The following is a 6,000-nucleotide window of genomic DNA, read 5'->3' as shown; positions in this document are numbered from 1 at the left end:
CCTGGGTTGCTTGTGTTCCAGTTCAGAGAGGACCTGGCTTGGCAGTTCAGACAGAACTGTTCGTATTAGAGCGGGACCAATACTGATTTGTATATGCCTGGTTCTAATCTGAGGTGGCCTTTTCCTCAGCTAATTAAGAAAGGGCATATTGCATGAAATGTCTTTGAAGAATGAAGCCTTTCCCTCACTGAGACCCATTGAAGGCTTAATGTCCACTCAGTGAGAGCGTGAGTAAGCACTGGGATCCCTTTGAACATAGTGATAGTAACTGGTGACATTGGCAAACTGTCAAAATGAACTAAACTCTGGCTAAACTTATAAGGACTTTCATTGATTGAGTATCCCCACTGGCTGATAAAAAATGTTCACTGACCTTTCAGATCAGAAGAGGTCAGGAAGGTCAGGAAGCCTGGAGTCACAGAAGATGCCAAACATTTTGTTCTTAAGCCCCTCATGCTGTACATAGTTACAACGTCCATTAAAAGCTTGCTTGCTTTATCACCAGTTCTGTATTTGTTCTTAAGTACAACCTGTACTCTGAGGCGAGCCTTGCAATTGAGCTTAGACAAATGTATTCCAGTTAAAATAGCTTCTGGGTTCAGTAGCAGCTGCTACCAGACCCGGGTGGTGGGGCGTGTGGGGCAGGTATGAAAAAAGAAGGAAAAAAAACCTTACCTTCAAACGACGGCCGCCACCTTTCCTCGGTCCTCTTTGTAGTGAGGAATGAAATCGCACTCACAGAACTCAAGTTAACAAGTGATGTTTATTCATACGAACGGAGCTTGAGGGGAGGGAACAGGTGACCGACAGGGAGAACAGCAAAAACTGTCAGTGCCGGCTGTGGCGCTGACGCCACTTTAATAGTGTCAACAATATACAGCTGCGCGAGCCCTGTGGCCAATAGCATGAGGGCAATAGTAAAAAGACTAGACTTACAACATCTCCCTTTCTAAAGGAAGTTTTAACTCACATCATACTCTTTGTAAATACTGGGCAGTTTTGCAATCCTGCCAGACCTGGTACATGTTCCCTGCCAACCTCCGTGCATGCGGACTTCATCAGAAGGTACTGCTGCAACAGAGGGAGGGTCATTACTGACAACATTGTCACTGACACCAACTTGCTCGATATCTTCTTTGTCAATTACTGGTTCACTGTAACGATTACACATATCATTGTAACTGTAGGCAATTCTACTTTCACTCTCACGCTGACAGTCATCATTGTTACTTGAATTGTCTGCATTGGTAGTAGGTAGACATGCTTCATTACCATTAAACATATTTAACCATGAGTATTCATCATTGTAGCCTCCTTCATTAACCTGACTGCTATGCCACACTTCAGCTTGCTGTTTGTTAATTCTGACAACATCACTTCTATTGTGCCACCCAGAATACCTGAGGCAAACAGCACTTTCTGAGACCTCCACCACTTCTTCAGGGGAAAAGTATCTAGACTCGCCCTTGACTTGATGACCTGGCTTGGTGGCTAACGCCCAATCTCCCTTGAGAAACTCTTTGTTGATAGCCCTATGCACCTTGTCATGATACTGTTTATTTTTCAATTGACACTCAGTTATTCTTTTCTTAATATGCAATTGTTCATCATCTATAATGATGGAGGGAGGCAATTCGTTCCCTGACAACATAAACTTGGGGGTAATGTCGTGGTCGCACCTCCTTCCCCTCAACAAAAAGAACGGTGAAAAACCTGTGACAGAGTTGTGTGTTATGTTATAAGTAAACACCCTTTCTCTTATAAAGTCTTTCACTGGTAGGTTTGATGCCAGGGCAAGTTGAATACCTTCCTTGAGGAACCTGTTGACTCGTTCAATTTGTCCATTAGATTTGGGAGAATACAACGGAGTTTTCTCCTGGGTAATTCTATGTGATTTGAAAAAATCTGTAATTTTGTTTGACGTAAGTTGTTTACCATTGTCTGAAACAATAATACGTGGACTACCTTCTATGTCAAAACACATGCGTAGAAAATCGATGACTGTGTCAGCATCTATAGTGCTGACAAATTTGTGGTAAATCCACTTCGAATAGTAGTCACTGACTGCAATTATGAATTTAGCATCCTGTCCAAGACGTTGGAACGGTCCTGCCATATCGATTGCAATTTTAAACCACGCTGAATTAGGGATGGAAACTAATTGCATCTCATGAGTTCTTCATTTCCAATGTTTGTCCGATTTTGTGCAGGCAGTACACTTTTCCACAAATAAGTTCACATCAAGGTCCATGCCGGGCCACCAGTAATGTTCTTTGAGACGTCTTTTAGTCAAGATGGCTCCCAAATGCGTTCTATGCGCCATGTCTATGATCCTGTTCCTAAAACTGGTGGGGGGAACAAGCAAATTACCTCTTCTGATACACCCTTTCACAATATTCAATTCATTGGCCACTTGCACAAATGTTCTAAGATCAGATGAAAGATTACGTATGGGAGGCCATGAAGTAGACATATATTCCTTGACCTTAGACATAACCACATCCTTACCCATGGCCCCTGCCCACTCTTCGTTCGAAATGGTCATATTGCACTGCTGTATAACATCTACATTAGACACTACTCACTCTGTTTCCTCAATTATTTGATTATCTTGACATTCTGTAGGCAAACGGGAAAGAAAATCCGCTCTGATGTTGCACCTGCCCGAAATATGTTTAATAGAAAAATTATATTCCTGTAGTCTGGCCAACAATCTCACCAACCTAGAAGATGCTCTCCCATTACCCCTACCGTATCCATCAAACAAATATATGAGGGGTTTGTGGTCTGTGATTAACTCGATTTTCCTTGCCTCAAATGTACATTTTTAGCTTCTCAACAGCCCAAACACAGGCTAACGCCTCTCTTTCTATGGTGCTGTAATTCTTCTCGGTTTCATTTAATCTTCGAGAAATGGAAGCAACTGTGTGGGTATGCTTACTTACTTTTTGGGTGAATACTGCGCCAATTCCCACTGAACTTTCGTCAACTGTAATGACATTATAACCATGTGAATCAAAAGGTTTCAATGTGGGTGCTTTAACAATCGCTTGTTTTACCTCTTTGAAAGCCACATCATGCTGCTCCTCCCAATTAAAACTCTGCCCTTTGCGCAACAGTGCCCTTAATGGTTCCACCATTCTAGCATAACTCTCGATGAACCTAGAGTAGTACTCGGTAAGACCTAAGAACGACCTGTGTGTCCTTACTATCAGGATTGGGTGCATCGGTTATTGCTTGTACAAGATTCAGTTTTGGTTTGATGCCATCGGCACTGAGTACATGACCTAAATACTCAATCTCAGTTTTCAAAAATTTACATTTATCTCTCGAGACTGTCATACCTCTCTCTTGTAACCTGTTTAATACTGTATCCAAGATCTTGTTGTGCTTGCTTTCTGAATCTGCGTGAACCAATATGTCATCCTGGAACTTCTGTACTCCATCAATCCCGCCGAACATGTTCTCCATTAGCTTCTGAAAAACACTGGCAGAAGATCCCAATCCAAAAGGTAGACGAACATATCTAAACGCTCCCAGGGGAGTGATGAAGGTGGTTAACATCTTGTATTTTTTATCCAACTTTACCTGGTGGTATGCCGATTTAAGATCTATCAAGGAAAAATATTTGGATCCGGAGGTGTTGGCTAAAATCTCTTGAATCCTGGGTAATGGGAAACAATCTACCAAAATGTTCTTATTTAATGATCTTAAATCGGCACACAGACGGTACTCACCATTTTTCTTCTTTATCAAAACTATCCCTGAAATCCACTCTGCTGAATCTGCAGGTTCAATTACTTTTTCTTTAACAAATTTTTCTAACAACAAACGTAACTCCTCCTTAACTGATAAGGGTAACGGTCTAACTTTGTGTTTTACAGGGGACGCATCTTTTTTGAGTACTATACTGTGCATAAGTCCCTTCACACAACCTATGCATTCTTCAAATAACCTTTTGTACTTACTCAAAATTGTAGATAATTCACCTTCTGACTCTGAGGAATCAAAGCTTTTGGACTCTGTGGGAACAGTAATGAGAGATACAAAGCCTTCATCTAACACAATGGGATCCTCAGCTCCTGGTTTGAGGATTATTTTTAGTTTTGCAAGATCTCTCCATCCCACAATATCTCTGCCCCGTTCCGCTACATATATTTTGGTTTCAATGCATCTGCCTTTTATGTTCAAAACATCATTAACATACCCAAACATGTTTATGTCATGTTCTCCAAACGCCTTGGGATTGACGTCTGAAGATAACAAATCAGTATTGGGCCAGTACTTCAGATACTTTTTATCTGACACAATGGTGATAGGTGACCCTGAATCTGCCATGATACTGAGCTCCACTTCGCCCACGTGAGCGGTACCTATCAGACCTTTTATGCAATTGTCGCTGTCACCGAGCGACAATATAATATTCGAGCACATATCTTCATCAAATTCTTCTACTACATTTACTTTTGCTCTTTCTACTTTTTTATGACCAAAATTTCCGCACACGCTAGCGAAGTGCCCTACCTTCTGGCATCTTGTACATCTTTTTCCTGTAGCTGGACAGTTCAAGGAATCTGCTTTGTGGTTGTGCGAACCACATCTATAACACACAAAATTTGAAGAATGAACCACTTAATTAGACTTGACATAACGGCCAACATTATATTCTTTTTTCCTTCTGTCATTGACATATGAAATGCTAGCATTGGCTGAAACACTTGACCTGGCTAACTCTCTTCTGCCCTCCAATGAACGTTCAATTCCCTTTGCAATGTCTATAACTTCGGACAAAGAGGGATTTTTACATGCTAACAAACGTTCTTGAATCTTGATCTCATGGCAATGGAACACAAATTGGTCACGTAAATATTCATCCACCCTGTCACCAAACCCACATTTGGCAGCCAATACCCTTAAACTGCCGATATATTCCTCTACATTCTCAGACTCCGATTGCTTTCTCATAGCAAGTCGAAGTCTGCCCACCATTATGTTTTCCTCTTCGTCAAACTGTCTTTCCAGTCTCTTTACAGCTTCTTGGAACTCGTCGAGAGGAATACATTTTCCAGGTGCGGGTTCATATTCCGGTAAACTATAAAACATTTCTTGACCAGCAACGCCTAGTAACCCATATAGAATTGCTTTTTTGCGTTCCGGTTCAAATCTTTTGCCATTTATAGCTACCAGATAATTATCAAATGCCCTGTACCAGTTTTTTCATGACATGACTGGTTTACCTGGTGATTCCAGGAAATGTGCTGGGGCACAGAAATTGCTTTCGTTTGCCATCTGAACTTTATCCTCCTCAAAGGTCTCTTTTTTAATGAACCACGCTATTGTGCTGAAGAAATAAAACTTTTACAAGAAGAAATTGCTTTTAAAATGTACTTGCCACAATCAGCGTTGACTTTTGGTATCTAGAAATCAACAATTTCGTATGTACCTGCTTTCCGATGTTTACTTCACCTTACGGTGACTCTTCTGTGCTGAGAAAACACGGAGCAACTCTGAGTGAAAACTCCGCCCAAAATGGCGGCACGCACTCGATGCTGCGCGATGATGCGCTCACGCTGCCTCCCGCGTTCGCCCGCTGCAGTGAAATAACCAGCTGTGACTGACGTGTTTACGTCAGCTTGCCGATGACAGTTGACAGTTGATTCTGTCACTTTTTCCTCACCGGCAGCAACTCGGTTTCCAAACACGCTGAAATGCACGAAATTCAGCTTTAGAAGAAGTTAAACACAACAGCCCAGTGTAAACATCCACACTTGCCTGAACATTTGCTTCCGACGGCTGCTCTCACTTCTGAATTACACCCCGCCTCCTTTACTCGTCGCGTCCCGAACACTTCTGCTCAGCGGGCCGACGTTCTTATGATCCTCTCGACGGCACTCTCGGAAATAATGAGAGAAGAAATAAGAACTCCGACAACTCTTTGTGAAATTAAGAGTATCATAAACTTGCCTCGAGTAAATTAGAAATCCTCCGAAAATTCTCCTC

Source organism: Lissotriton helveticus, chromosome 8 (genome assembly GCF_964261635.1).
Source record: "Lissotriton helveticus chromosome 8, aLisHel1.1, whole genome shotgun sequence".
Classification (NCBI taxonomy): domain Eukaryota; kingdom Metazoa; phylum Chordata; class Amphibia; order Caudata; family Salamandridae; genus Lissotriton; species Lissotriton helveticus.
This window is presented reverse-complemented; position numbering follows the sequence as displayed.